Genomic DNA, 15,760 nt, shown 5'->3' on the forward strand with positions numbered 1-15,760 from the left:
ATAGATAGATAGATAGATAGATAGATAGATAGATAGATAGATAGATAGATAGATAGATAGATAGATAGATGATAGATGACAGATAGATAGATAACAGATAGATAGATAACAGATAGATGGATAGATAGATAATTTTTGAGGTTTATTTTAGCTTTATGTCTGTGGGTGTCTTACCTGCATGTCTGTCTCTGCACCACAGGTGTACAGTGCACACAGAAGCCAAAAGAGGGAGGTGGATTCCCTGGGACTGGAATTGTAGACCATTTTAAGCTATGTTGGTCCTGAGAATTAAACCCAAGTCCTGTGAAAGAGCCATCCATGCTCCGAACTGCTCAGACCAAATAAGTATGTTTTTGGAGAAAACACAATGTCTTATTTTATTCTTTTCGTTTTTTTTTTTTTTTTTGAGGCAGGGTCTTTCTATGTAGCCCTGGCTGGCCTGGGACCTGCTATGTACATTAGGTTGTCCTTGAACCCATAGACATCTTCCTGCCACTGCCTTCTGAATGCTGGGATTCAGATCACAATGATGTCTTCATAATCCATACATACACAAATGTCCAAGATGAGATTTACCCATCTGTATCCATATCTTTCCTACCCTAACAAGGATGCAGAACAAAACTACAAATATGTATAATCTCTAACTTTGAGTGAGGGGATTATTCACCAGTAAACATAGGAAGTACTGAGAGGACCTCAGCTCTGCTGAATAAGGATGCTCAGGGCAGAGGTGGAACTTGCTGGGTGTGGTGGTTTGGATAGAAATGGCCCCATAGACTCATATGTTTGAATGCTTGGCCCATAGCGAATGGCACTATTGGAGGTGTGGCCTTGTTGAGTCAGTGTGGTCTTATTGGAGGAAGTGTGTCACTGTAAGGATGGACCTTCGAGGTCTCATAAGCTCAAACTATGTCCAGTGTGACATTTAAGTCTCTTCTGCTGCCTGCAGATCAAGATATAGAACTTCCAGTTCCTTCTCCAGCACCATATCTGCCTGCATGCTCCCTGCCATGACAATAATGGACGGAACTCTGAAACTGTAGGCCAGCCCCAATTAAATGTTTTCCTTTATAAGAGTTATCGTGGGCATGGTGTCTCTTCACGACGATAGAAACCCTGACTAAGATGACACTGGTTAAGTCCTTAAGAACTTACAGACTAGCCTTACACTGAGTAGAACAAGCTTCCACTGGCGAACAAGGCTTTCCTTTCTGAAAACTTCTAACCTTTCCCCTCCTGAAGGAGACTGCCATGGCCTAAAGGTTTATATCCCTCTAAACCCATAGGCTAAAGCCCTAATGCCCAGTGCAATGACATATGAAAGCGAAACTTTCAGAGACTGTTAAACTTGGAGTGTGGGGCCCTAGTGAATGGCATTAGAACCCTTACAAAATGAAGCTTGAAAGGCCTCCTCTCTGTCATGTAAAGGCAGGTCAAGACGCTATCTGTGGGCCTGACATGTGTCTCACGAAGAGTGCTTCCTCAGCACAGATGAGGTCCTGGGTTTGAGCTCTAGGAAGGAGGAGAAGGAGGAAGAGGAAGGGAAAGGGGAGGTGAGATGATTTGAAAAGCAAGCGAGCCTTTGCTGAGAAATGAATCAGCCTGTGCTATGATCTTGGGCTTACCAGCTTCTATACCTATGGGGAATAAACGTCATGGAAGCATTGGTGGTTCCAGAATGACTAAAGGACTAAAACCAGTGTCGTCCAAAAGCTCAAAGTGGAGGCTCAGCTCCTAAGAGCTTTCCCTTAGCTCTGAGGCATTTGCGCCTCTCATTTACCTGTGTTTAGAAACCCAGTTGTTTAGAGCACAGACCAAATCAGCAGAAACAAGGGCAAGGTGTTGGAAGTCTCAAGTACAACCACGCAAGGGCAGAACAGTCCCGAGTTTAGGAACAGACTCATGCTGCCCTCCCTTCCTCCTGACTTACGTACAGATCCGGCCCTTAGGCGCTTCTTTTGATATCTTTCCCTCCAATAGCTCAACATTAAGGAAACAATCAATTAACTGCAAGGCCCCAGTGAGCTACGCATGTGGAAAAGATCACAAGGAATCCCAAGATTTTTCTAAAACCATTTCAAACATAAATGGAAAATTAAGTTGATTTTTTTTTTTTGGCCAACTTCAGACACAAAAACATAGAAGTAATTTCAACTCTAATCAGCTATTGATTTCTTTTACGCTTTCTTGCCATGATTATATAAAACTATAAAAGGGAAAAAGTGGAAGCTATCAAAATATTCAAAAACGAAATTTATCTCAGAAAATTATAATGAATGCCATCATAATGACTAACGACTGTTGAGAATGTATTTGCACCTAGAGCTACTCCGTGCGATTTGTATGCATGGCCTCAGTTTGTCTTCATAAATACCTTCATTTCACATGTGGCTGACTCATGGCATTAAGATGCAAAGTAACTTCCCTGAGACCAGGGCTCCAAACAGCCATATTTTTAAAAATTACACCATGTGACACATGAACAGAATAGTCCCCTCCAGAGGGGTGTTCATAGTTCCTAGTAGTGGCAGATATGAAAGCCATCTTTGTCTGTTGTGTTGAGGTATCAGCCTGGGTAGGGCAGACCAGGAAGAAAAGAATGAGGGGTAAAAGTGGCACTAGTTCCCTAAGAAGAAAGAGTTTCACCGTGGGTAGAAGAGGTTCCAGAAGAGAAACTCCAAAGAACCAACAAGCAAGGAAGGGCACAGCTGGAGAGACAGCGCTGTCCCAGAAGCCAAAGGGAATAGAGAGGGTGTGGTCTGGTGACCCTAAGGCTCAGGTAAGATGGAGCTCAAAGCTCCCATGGAAGTTGACATGTGGAAGTCAAAAGTAGGGGGAACAATGTGCAAGTGGGGACAGGTCAGGCCTTGAGGGAACGAGTAAGTGAAGCCACTGGATGCTTTCTTCTGATTGGTGGTTCTCACTCTGGGTCCCTGACCAGCAGCAGCACCTGGGGACTTGCTAGACCTGCAAAACAAAGTCTGGGGACAAGGCCCAGCAATTTGTATTGCTAACACATTTGCCCTGAAGGCTGAAACACGGCTCTAGAGGCCGTCACGCCTGGAAAGGACAGCTGGAGGTGGGGGCAAGTTTCCACACGCTGGCATGGCAGGGGACAGAAAGCATTTTAAGAGTCTACATGTAGAGAAAAGAGGAGATCCGCAGGGCTGACTCTCGGGAAGACGAGAGAGCAGGTGATGGCCATTTGGAGACACAAAGCCAGAGAAGCAGTCTACCCATACCATGACTGGACCATCTAAGACCAGTTGCCACCTCTTTCAAGAATTTCTGTATTTTCTTTCATTGCATGACTAACATCTGTAGGCTTTAGGAACATTTCAGAGGATCTGATGTCTGAAATCTAGACAGCCCCACGGCACTTCCCATTCATCGGGTCTCTTGGGAGCCCATGGAGTAACTCCTCTGTACCATTCTGGGTATAGCACCTGTTTCCACACAGGGGAACTGAGAACACACGGGCTCTCACATGCCCTAGAGAGGCTGAGAGCTGGATTCTTGGGCTGAGGAAATGAGAGGCTGTTCAAGGCTTCCCCAGACAACGTAGGTAGCGGACACATGGCTCAAGCAAAACTGAGGTTCCACCTTCTACGATGATTCAAAATGTCTAATACAGACTCGATTTTAATGAGGATAAAAGACTTGTCTGGTAGGAAAAAAGGAGGCTGCAGGCTGTGACGGCCACTGCTCATGTTTATTTTGTTTTTCCTCTGGTTGAGCTGGTCTGCAAAGACCTGACACACCCAGGCAAGAGACGGTTACGAAACAAGTGTCTGTACCGAGACCTACAGGGAGACTCAAAGCCTTTTAACTTTCATTAACCCTGGTTTTGACTGTCTCTTAAAAACATGATGCTAAATCTTTGTGGTCGAAGCCCTCAGTTGACAGCCTCTAATAAAGAAGTCCAGACTCTGGAAACCCCAAAATAAACAGAACTACAGACCGAGTCACTCCCCCCTTTAAAAGTTGCTTGTGAACACCCAATGGAGCAACATTAAGATGTCAAGAGAAGCCAGCTACTAATTCCTTCTCTGGGTTGTTTAGCATGTCGGCCAGAGCCGACCTGAGCACAAATGGATACCATCTCCTGCCATTACTCCAGATGATTAAGGTCTCCTCTACTGGACGCTGCTGTTTCCTACTGACTTCACTGGGGTATGAGCTCTGAATGAGCAAATTCCTATGCTCAGAACTTTCCAGTTGTACCTGATAATGACTTCCTTCTTAACCTACCCCACACCTGAAAATGAAAAACATCAACTTTGGCACCAGGCATGCACACAATGTACACACATTTTTGTGGGTATACCAGTCAAGGTTCTCTAGAGGGCAGAACTGATAGAATGAACACACACATATATGCAAAGAGGATTTATTAGAGTAGCTTACAGGTTGTGGTCCAGCTAGTCCAACCATGGCTGTCTGCCTACAGAAAGTCCAAGCCTTCAGTAGCTGTTCAGTCCACAAGACCAGATGTCTCAGCTGGTCTCTGGTACATGTCAGAACTCTGGCTCTAATGCCAGTGAAACAATGGATTAGCAGTGAGACCAGGGGCAAGCAGGAGAAGAGCAAAGCATCCTTCTTCCATGTCCTTTATATAAGCCACCGCTGAAGGTGTGGCCCAAATTAAAGGTGGATGTTCCCACTTTAAATGATTTAACTAAGGAAACTCCCTCTCAGGTGTGCCCAGGCACTTGGATTTTTAGTTAATTCCAGATGCTGCCAAGTTGGCTACCATGAATAGCCATTACAGCAGGTAAAACAATCACACACATAAAACAAAAATTTTAAATGTCATAAAGACATGATTAGAATTTTAGACAGAGAAAAAAAATAGGATAAGGAAGGGCCAGGCATGGTGGGACATGCCTTTAATCCCAGCATTTGGAAGACAATATTATGCAGATTTTTGTAGGTCATCCTGGTCTACATAGTGAGTTCCAGGCCAGTCAAGGTTATATCATGAGACCATCTGTCTCTAAATAAAATGTGTGTGTGTGTGTGTGTGTGTGTGTGTGTTTCTGTGTCCATGTGTCTGTGTGAATGGAATAATACAAGATTTGATAAGATAAAGTAGCACGGTTAGGAGAGAAGAGTAGAAGATGATGTTGGAAAGGACAGGTTGTTCGGACTAAAATTGGAGAAACCAGAATAGACTAGCTAAGATTAGGGAGGACACAGTTGATCCGGCTACTTTGCCTTTCTTTGCACTGGAGAGGCTGGGTTGAAGTAGAGAAGAGATCACTGGTCTGTAGTATGATAGGGTTGGGTAGAGTGGAGTGGGGCAGGTTTAAAGGGACTGGACTGCACTAGGCTGAACTAGATTGGATGGGATTGGATTGGTCAAAAGGGACTGGGTAGGATAGAATAAAAAGTATTAAAAGTCATCAAGAGTTGGTTAGTAAAGGTTTTCAGTCTATCGGGTACGTACATACACAACGACAGCTGGGTTCTAAGCCACCGTGTAAGATGGAGCTTTTATAGCCTGAAAGCTTGATATGGAAGTGAGACAGCGCCACAGGTAACTAGGGACTTCCAGTGTTTGCTCCTAAGTAGAGAATTGCTCCTGCTGGCTAACCTCCAGGCAGCATTCACTGAGCAGGGTTTGGAGGGAACAGAGCTTTCTTACCATCGCAGAGTAGGGTCTTCTCTAGAACCCTGAATCCCTGGGTGATGCCTCTCTGACATATGGAAGCCAGATGACTGAGGTTGAACACTGAGAGCAGAGAAATGGTGGGACTTCTTAAGATTTTACAGAAAGAATATGTCCCAGTCAGAGCACACCCGACTCACTCCCCATGGGCAAATATCACAGCACCCAGCCATATCCCACCCAGGCATAAACCAAAGAGCAGATTCCATTTCTCTACTCCAAATGATGTTTTAAGACGTGAAATATTACCCTCTAAAGAAACGGTTACAAGGCCTGCACATTCAAGGACGCCCACTCGTGTTTTTCATCCTTAGTCAAGACACACAGGTCTTGGCTTAAAGTTCTTCCATTCCGGCAGCAGGCTTTCCCATCCCAGGCTGAAAGGCTGCTGTGGTCGACCAGCGAGACACATTCATCACTCTGGAGTGGCGTTCCTTACAGTCCTGACTCAACTCACCAGATGTAACATGTGACTACCTGCTCAGGGACTCCGAGTATGAACAGTATGGGGCTTTTCTTCAGGTCAGAGAACCTCAAAGTCACCTTGTCTTATTCTTGCAGTGATCTCTCCATATAAATTCATCATGAGAATAAAGACCAAAATGCTTAAACTCCTAACCTATATAGTGGTCAAGTTTTGGAGACAAAAAAAAAAATGGATTTTTCAAGGAGCAGCTTGCTCAGACCTACAGCACTGGTTTCTTCTGTTGTCGCTTGTTTTTGAAAGTGTTCTGTGTGGCCCAAGCTGGCCTTGAACTCGCCAGCCTCACTGCTTTAGCCCCCCCGTAGGTATGCACCACCATGCCAGGCTAAGAACATGCATTTTCAGGATACAGCTGGCAGTATTCACCCACACAAGAGAAGAGAGGTTCAAAATAGGTATGGAAGAGAAGAATTCCTACAACCTCTTTCGACAAACCACATTCAGCAAATATTGTTCTCTTCCACCTTGTATTTTTGATAGGTCAGTATTTAGTAGCCTAGATATAGAATCTAAGCTTCAGTTCACATTGATTTCCTTTCTTATCCAATGTATATTACGTTCGCTCATTGCACTTATTTTATACGTTCTAAGACTATATTCAGTTAGTACTATGAAATTACTAAACAAGAAGAGATGGGAGGAGGGAGGAGGGAGAGAGAAAGAGACTCAGAGACTGGAAGAGGGGGGAGGGAATTACCGAACAAACGGAAGATGGTATGTAGAGTCACATTTACTGTGACCCTACCTGCAAAAGTTATAAGGCAGTAATGAGAATTTCTACAGAAAAAAATATTGGCTGGCCAAGTGAACTCTGCTCAGTTTTATGGCTCTATTTTTCATACATTCTCTGAGTAAATGATTCATGTTTGCAGAACCATCATTTACTTTAGTATCTATCAAATTATTCTTCAGAACCAAACCCAGGCCACACATTCCCACAGTTACCTCCTATACCTGCTCCCCAGAAGTAAAGGAAAAGAGGCCAGGCAGTGTTTGACTGGTTATTCACTCTGTGTATCTTCATTAAAAATATAAGGACATTCTACACTTGAGTCTAGTGTCCTGAGATCAGATTGTTACTAAAATATTAAGGACTGGAGAAGTGGGGGTGGGGGCATCAGGGAATATGTCCTGGACTTTCTTTTGCTTCCCAAGGACCCCGGGATGGAGTAAAAGCAACTATCAGGGCGGGCCAGGCCTTCCAGGCTGAATCCACTGAAGGGCGCTGCAGGATGATTTTCTTCCATTCAAATGAAGGTTTTTCCATGACCAGTGATGACGGTTCGTCTTTAGTGTCAACTTGGCAAGGCTCCTGTACCCTGTAATCAGCACCAACTCAAAGGTGTTTCCGAGTGGTTTGTTATCTACAGGCGGTGGCCTCTAGAGAGAAGAGACTATCCCCATCAGCTGGGACTGCTTCATCCGAGCCACTGAAGGCCTTAGGCAAAGCTGAAGCCTCGCCAGGGGATAGAGAAATCAAACTGGTGTCTCCATTCTGGCCTGATGTATTTCTGAGGACTCTCTACTTGACCCCCCCCCACGCCCCGTTCCAGGGAGGACATACAGAGTACCCCCCCTAGTTGCTGTGTCTAACAAAACAATTTGATCCTGATATTAGACTAAAGTCATCTGCACACATAAAGTACCTCTTCACAGACTAAATTTTAGTCAGTTTCTAAGTCTCCAAACAATGGCATTTAATCCTTAGGACACAAAGCAGCACAGCTTTTATTTGACTTATCTCCTTATCCTTAGAGGCCATGTAGTTGGGATCTAGTAAGAATGTATTCTTTATTGTACAGTCAGTTGGCCCCAGTTGCTATTAAATTTAAAATATGCTTGAAATCGATGTTTGTGCCATGGGTTTCTCTTGTTAAGTAAATGGCTACTCTTTCAAGGCAAAAAGCAGTACATATGGATTATGGTCTGTGAAATGTCACCAAAACCAAAGCTGTCTAAAATAAGCCCACCCTTTCAAAAGTATAACAAAACATGAAAACAGGTTCACTCCATTCCCAAACTGCAGCTCTTCTGAGAATTCTACCTTCCCTACTTACTCCTGTCAACGGCCTCCTGGAGAGCTTCCCCTGCCTCCATCTAAGAAATTTTCCTCTTAGACTTCGCTCACAAACTATCTCTGATGAGCCTAAACTATCTCTTTCCTTACGACGAAAGATGGAGTTTTTCTTCCGGCTACATTCCTTTTTTGACCAAAATAGGCCCTTATTGCTGGATGGTTTTATTTTATTCCATCATATTTAATATAAGCTTGTCATGAAAGGAGACAGCAGTGACAGTTAAATGAGAAGTGGTACCAATTAATGTATTTATAGAATGCCATACACAAATAGACAACAGATGGAGAATATTTATACACCAAGCTCCAGCAGTAAGGGATGCTTCGGAAGAGCTGCGCTCTTGAAAGGCTAGGAAGAGACTAAAAAGGGGTATAAAATGTAGTTCTTATCCCTACCACCCAACTTCCCCCAGTCCAATCTTGGTGCCTTGGTGGTGGCGGTGGAGGAAAGAAGTCAATGGAAAACTTTATTGGTTAACACCGTAGTTATCTGTCCATTGACTAACTCTGTAGTTACCTGTCCACACATCTGTACAGACTCCTGGTCCATGTGGGGAAAGAGGCCCAGAGAACCTGGGCCCTGCTGCAAAGAAAGCATCAACCGCCTGGACTCTAGACACCGCTGAGGTAAGGTCTTCATGTGGAGAAGAGTACTTTTCCCTTTTCTGCTTCTGTCTTCCTATCATAGCATGCCTCTCCCAGCGAGCCACCCCTGCGCCTATAGATAAACCTAATGTCATTCACCAAAGCCCCTCTCACTCGAGGATCTCAGAGTCTTGAAACTTGCAAGCTTCAAGCTATGGAGATCATTCCTCGAGATGATGCCGGGAAAGGACACAGATATGTCATATGGCTGGAGGCCCCTCCTAGAGTCCTAAACACTCGGTGGTCTCCACCATATTGCTTGCATCAGTCTAGAGCTACAATGGTTGAGATAAAAGCAAACTACGCCCTCTCACACGTCACGCTAACTTAGACAGTCTGAAGTTGGCAGGACCTTCATCCTTCTGCTACTTCTTCCCACAGATAGACCCCTAACACATGTGAAGTTTGCTGCTTAGATGACCGAAGGCTTCCCACGTGCCAATGAATATGTGCTGAAACTCATAACTATGGGACTTTCTGTTCTGGCTATGATGGAACAGTCTTTAAATATGAAAAAGAAATATTAAAGCTTAGAAAGCCTTTAAAAACTCATTATAAGACTCTTTCTAAGATGCGAACAGATGGGTAGTTGCCGATGAGCAGACACAAACATCAAGAAAAATGATTCTATTCAAGACTAGCTTGGCAAAGCAATGAGTTTATTGAGGTTAGGGAACCACACATGACTCAAAAAGGTAGCAACATCAGGGAAAATCCCAATGCAGCATTGACTCCCAAAGACTGCATGCCTGAAGCCCTTCCCTCAACCATTGGAGAAGCCCTTCCCTCAACCTCTTCTCCAGCAACTGATTACCGCATATGCAACCTGTGGTGGTTTGGATGAGAATGGACCCCATTGGCTTATATATTGTAATGCTTGGTTCTTAGTTGCTGTGGCTATTTGAGAAGACTTCCCAATTTTACAACTATGAATAAAAGTTTTTTGATAAGCAAAAAAAAAAAAATTAAAAAAAAAACTTGATCCTGTCGGGCACAGCTGCTCCGTAAGATCTCGTCCCCTTCACCAACCCACGGGGTGCACTACCTGACCGGCCATGGATGATCCCCTGTCCCAATTGAAGGAAAATGTGAAGCAGCTAGAGAAACTGGCCAAGGCAGAAACAAATTCCAAGGCTTAGCAGGCCAAGGTGAAAAAGACCCTTACAGCAGAAAAATCTGGAGTGTGCCCACGGGTATGCCGAAAACGCAGTCCACAAGAATGAAGGTGTGAACTGGCCTCCTGAGGAATTAGAGGTTGGATGCCAGTTCTGTGGGCTGGGGAAGGGAGCTGAAAGACAGAAAGCCCAGGCCAACTCAGCCGGCGGGCAGTGGCAGCCAAAGAACAAACTCAGCCCTGGGAAGATGGAGGAGAGGAACCACCTTGGAAAGGCCTCAGCCAGGGCTGGTGGCACCGGACATCTCTAGTACACAAAAGTCCACAGGAACCTACTCAGGGCTGTCACACAACAGGATTTCCTGTCTGCAGAGGTCGGGGAGAGGCTCCTAGGAGCTGCCTGGCAAAGGTGTGGCTCTTGCCTTCACTGACCACAGCAAGCAGCAGGTGTGTGTTCACTAGAAACTGAAAGCCCCGAAGCCGTGCCTAGCGGTGCCTCCACTGGCATCTATGAGGCCCTGGAACTCCGTGACAATGATAAGACCCGCTACTTGGGGAAGGGTGTCTCAAAGACTGTTGAGCACATCAATAAAACTATCGCACCTGCTCTGGTTAGCAAGAAACTGAATGTGGTGGAGCAGGAGAAGATCAACAAGCTGATGATCGAGATGGACGGCACCGAGAATAAATCCAAATTCGGTGCCAGTGCCATCCTGGGAGTGTCCCTGGCTGTCTGCAAAGCTGGTGCTGCAGAAAAGGGGGTGCCCCTCTACCGCCACATCGCTGACTTGGCTGGCAACGCTGAAGTCATCCTGCCAGTCCCAGCTTTCAATGTGATCAACGGCGGGTCTCACGCTGGCAACAAGCTGGCCATGCAGGAGTTCATGATCCTCCCTGTAGAGGCGTCCAGTTTCCGCAAAGCCATGCACACTGGGGCAGAGGTTTATCACAACCTGAAGAATGTCATCAAGGAGAAATATGGGAAGGATGCCACCAATGTGGGTGACGAGGGCGGGTTTGCGCCTAACATCCTGGAGAACAAAGAAGCTCTGGAGGTGCTGAAGAACGCAATTGGAAAGGCTGGCTACACTGAACAGGTTGTCATCGGCGTGGACGTGGCCACCTCTGAGTTCTACAGGTCCGGGAAGTACAACCTGGACTTCAAGTCTCCCGATGACGCCAGCAGGTACATCACCCCTGACCAGCTGGCTGACCTGTACAAGTCCTTCATCTGGGAGTATCCAGTGGTGTCCATCGAGGACCCCTTTGACCAGGATGACTGGGAAGCCTGGAAGAAGTTCACAGCTAGCTCAGGCATCCAGGTGGTTGGGGACGATCTCACAGTGACCAACCCTAAGAGGATTGCCAAGGCTGTCAGTGAGAAGTCCTGCAACTGCCTCCTGCTCAAAGTGAACCAGATTGGCTCCGTGACCGAGTCTCTGCAGGCATGTAATCTGGCCCAGTCCAATGGTTGGGAGGTCATGGTGTCCCATCGCTCTGGGGAGACTGAGGATACTTTCATCTCTGAACTGGTAGTGGAGCTCTGCACTGGGCAGATCAAGACTGGTGCCCCTTGCCGATCCGAGTGCCTGGCCAAGTACAACCAGATTCTTAGAATTGAGGAAGAGCTGGGCAGCAAGACCAAATTTGCCAACAGGTGCTTCAGGAACCCCCTGGCCAAGTAAAGTGGATGCAGATCCCTGGAGCCACCAGCTGCTTAGACCCTGTCCCTGATGTCATCAAAGCGGCTCAAGGCCACTGCTTCCTTAGACATCGTCAGTCCGCCCGACCACCTGGAGCCCTGCTGGAAACCCCAGCTTTGTAATCATGTGACTGGTCTGAATCATTGTCACCTCACTTCCAAGCTAGTGTCTGGAGTCCAGTGTAATCTCTAGGGTGGCCACAGGAAAGACCCCTGCCCCAGCAGTTCTACATGCAGAATAAAAGCCTCAGTGACCCATAAGCACTGCCTGTGAGTGGATGGGAAAAAAATGCAATGAGAAACTGAGGCAGGAAAAGAACACCAATGTGGCAACAGGGGAAACAAAGAAATTGACAAGATGGTATTTGATGCTGTTTTTGTTTTTGTTTTTTCCAGATTGGAGAATCCCATTACACTGTTCTCAGGACTTTCTTTTGAACACGGTTCTCAGATTTGGAACGCTTATGTCTGCCAGCAAAGCTGTGTCTGAAAGCAAGGCTAAAGGGGCCGTCTAAAACAAAGGACATCCCTGGAGAAGCCCGATCTGCAGGGCAACAAGAAGGAGCACATTGAGAAGATATCCTTAGAAGTGAAGCATGGGCAGCAGGGTAGACGATGCTCCATGTCCTGGAAACAAGAGACATGAACCATGGTGTAAGTAAAAAAAAAAAATCTCAAGATGGAAGGCTTTCCTACTGAAATAATGAGTTTGCCTCTTCCTGCTGGTGGACTGCAGGTGATAATACTAACCAAAAGCGGGGAAAAGGCAATTTCAGATGTGGAAGAACTAAATTTGAAATTCTAAAGTTGCTTCCCCGGATGTGGTGGTGAGCAGGCCTGAGAAAGACACCCTGTCACATAGAATAACGCCTCCCAAGAAGCAGCTAGAAGGTCCCAGGCTGAGGCTGAGTAGAGCCCAGCACTCCTTGCTGTGTAACATACATTCAGATACTGTTCTCAGAACTAAGGGCAAGTCAGCTGCCAAAAGCAAGTTGAAGATAAACTCGGTTAAGTCTATGTTAGAGGGCTCTCATTTAGGTGCATTCTGTAACGATGGCACCGAGGAGGCAAAGGCAGGCAAGATCCGAGTTCCAAGCCAGTCAGAGCTACAAACTGAGACACCGTCTCAAAAAACAAAAACGTTAAAAATTCTTATGTGCTCATTGGAGAATTCTTAAAATCGTAATAGCATTAATTGTGGTTTTCTTGCATTGTGTTGCCCAGGCTGGTCTCAAACTCATACTTAAGCTGTCCCCATGACTCAGCCTCATGAAGAGCTGGGAACAGTAAGTGCCTTGGCCACCATGGTCTAGCGGTTTGCCAGCAGTAGAGCGTGAGACCTAGCATGCACAGATCCTGGCCACTCTGATTCCAACACTGCCAGAAGACAAATCAGACAGCAAAAGTCACCGAATTTTGCATTCAGTATTTGTCTTAGGCAGAAAGCTTTTCCTGGGGTTCAGTCACCTCTGTTAAGAGCCCCTGTAACACGTAAGCATCTCAATAAGGTTTTCCTGGACTGCTCCAACTAACGTCACTCAATGCCTACTCTTACTGCCGCCTCCCATCTGACATCAATATTTGTTGATTTGCTTTCTCGGCCTTCATGGTTGTATGGATCCCAAAAGCTAGAAATGTGGCAGGGACATGGTGGTGACGCCATCCTGTTAAAGATGTGAGACTTAGCTTTGTAACTTGACAAAATGTCACACTGTTTCCCACCTAACATACTTCATCCTATCTCCAAACCTTCATTTGCTGTTGTGTTTAGAGGCCCCAGAAATGAATTGCACCCCTACTCTATGCTTCTTTCTGATCTACCCTAAGTCATCACTAATCTTCCTATCAATAAATCACTATGTTTACACCCAATTTTATGTTTAAAATAGAATTACAAACTTTGAGGAAGAAAAAACGTACAATGTTATAATAAATAATAATGTTATTATTTATAATAATAATAAATAATAATAATAAATGTTATAATAACAATTATGTATACCACAATGATACCTTGATCTGTTCTATCTGATCTTTGGATGAAAAGCCTTTAAACAGTCCAGGAAAAAAAAAAAAAGATCAACTAAAAAAAAAAAACGCTGGCAAGTTTATTCCATATCTCAGTTTAAAATTAAAATTCATCCTTAATAATTTATGTCATAAAGATACTTGGTAAGTATTTTTTAGTTCCAGGGTTAAAGAAATTATATCTCTATTTCAAGTTAAAATCTTATGTTCACCTTCTCTAGCTTGATAGCTGCACTCCTCTGGTCTGGCGGGGAAGGAGGCATGGCACTTCGGTGCACAGCCGTTTGGACGTTCCTGGTTTGGCTTTCTCTCATCCTTTTGATTGGTCAGATTTGCTGTTCTGTTTCTATTGATCACTCAGAGCCGTATTCACTGACCCTAAGAAGAGATGGGTGTCAAAACAGTCCATAAAAGATTCTATACAAAATAATGCATCAAATTTCTAAAAGCATATTTTTGTCTAACTTCATCTGGTAAGGGTTGCTTTTAATTGTGTATGGTTAATTTTCCAACATAAGTTATTTCAAGCTCTAAGCACTTTGAAAATTGTATTCACTGTGTATGCCTTCCTTTGCTCAATTAAAGAAGAATTGGTATATTGATTACTTCAAGCAGAAATCACTCAAAGAGCTTTAGAAAGGGCCATTTGGTCTGCCTTTTTCTGCATTGAACAAGACTTAAGAATTCTTTAGGCATCTTTTGACTTACACCTATATAGTCCATCACTTGAGAGGCTGAGACAAGAGGAAAGCAGGTTCTTGGCCAGGTTTGGCTATAAGGCAAATGCCAGGACTAACAAGAGCTGTCCTTGAGACCTGGTCTCTTAAAACCAAAAGGTTCTTTTGCGAGTTGGGACTGTAATTCGGTGGTGAAGCATTTATTTCACTGTCTAGAGTGACTGAGGTCCTGAGTTCAATCCCCAACACCTTGCAAATTAAGTAATAAAAACAAAACCATTCTTTTGGGAGGGATGTCTCTCATGTACAAAGCCCAAGATGATAGATAGCCTTCCTCCCGGGGCAGCCAGGATCTGAATAAACCCGCTCTTCCGTGAGTTTTACTCCCTAGCTCAGTGTTTTAGTAACATTAGAATAGTAACATCCCTGGGACTATCTTGTTCTGTCCTCCTTCACAAGCTCATTGGTCTTTGGTATGAGAAGTGTTATACCTTGGTCATTTTTTGGATTTCATTGTCTTTATGAAGACATGCCCCTCCATGTCCCTTACTTTTCTGTGAAATGGCTCATGCATTAAGTTAGGTTGTTAGGCTCAGCCTAAGTCCAAATAAGAAGTGGTCCTTCAATGGGCTCTTTTTCTTCTTTCAAGTTTCATTTATTTCCAATCTCCATGTTTTCTATAGAGTAGAAATTACATCTAAGGGTTTTATTAGACTCAAGTTCAATCTTTGAGACAAGAATGTGTCTTAGATGATACCCCTATTCTCTTTTGAACCCATTCCTATCAGGCTTCCCCCTGGCCCCCATTTGTGATCCAGAGTCTCACTATATAGCCCTGCTGGCCTTGAACATGCCTCAGCAACCTGAGTATTAACTGGGATTAAAGGCATGAGCCACCACATCGGGCCCCTCAGTTATGTTTTTGTCATCTCTCCTTACATTCCTAACAGGCATCATAACTTCAACATGTCCAGCAACACATTGTATTTATGCATATATACACATACAAATTATATATATATATATATATATATATATATATATATACACACATAACAATAGTAAAAGCAAAAGAGACTATCAAATTGGGAATGGGGTAGGAGGGATTGGAGGGACAGTACCTAAGGGCTAGAGGGAGGGGAAAATGATGTAATTATATTTCCATTTAAAATGTAGTTTTAAAAAGAAGGAAAATTAAAATTTAACATAAAAAAAGCCACAATGGCCGGGCGGTGGTGGCGCACGCCTTTAATCCCAGCACTCGGGAGGCAGAGGCAGGTGGATCTCTGTGAGTTCGAGACCAGCCTGATCTACAGAGCTAGTTCCAGGACAGGCTCCAAAAGCCACAGAGAAACCCTG

The 15,760-nt window shown here is 44.5% G+C and overlaps 1 long non-coding RNA gene and 1 pseudogene across 3 annotated transcripts in view; both read left to right on the forward strand.

The window, feature by feature from the left end:
• Positions 1-10,479: 10,479 nt before the first annotated feature.
• On the forward strand, positions 10,480-11,736 carry LOC101989483 (annotated as a pseudogene).
• LOC101989197 overlaps positions 10,565-15,760 on the forward strand; it is a 16,975-nt gene continuing 11,779 nt past the window's right edge. The window contains exon 1 of one of the 3 annotated variants that reach the window (XR_258509.1): positions 10,565-10,626. This is a non-coding gene — a long non-coding RNA (uncharacterized LOC101989197). The remainder of the gene's footprint in view (positions 10,627-15,760) is intronic. The other 2 variants (XR_001229123.1, XR_258510.1) reach the window with 2 other exon arrangements.

The sequence above is a fragment of the Microtus ochrogaster genome, chromosome 19 (assembly GCF_000317375.1).
Source record: "Microtus ochrogaster isolate Prairie Vole_2 chromosome 19, MicOch1.0, whole genome shotgun sequence".
NCBI lineage: Eukaryota > Metazoa > Chordata > Mammalia > Rodentia > Cricetidae > Microtus > Microtus ochrogaster.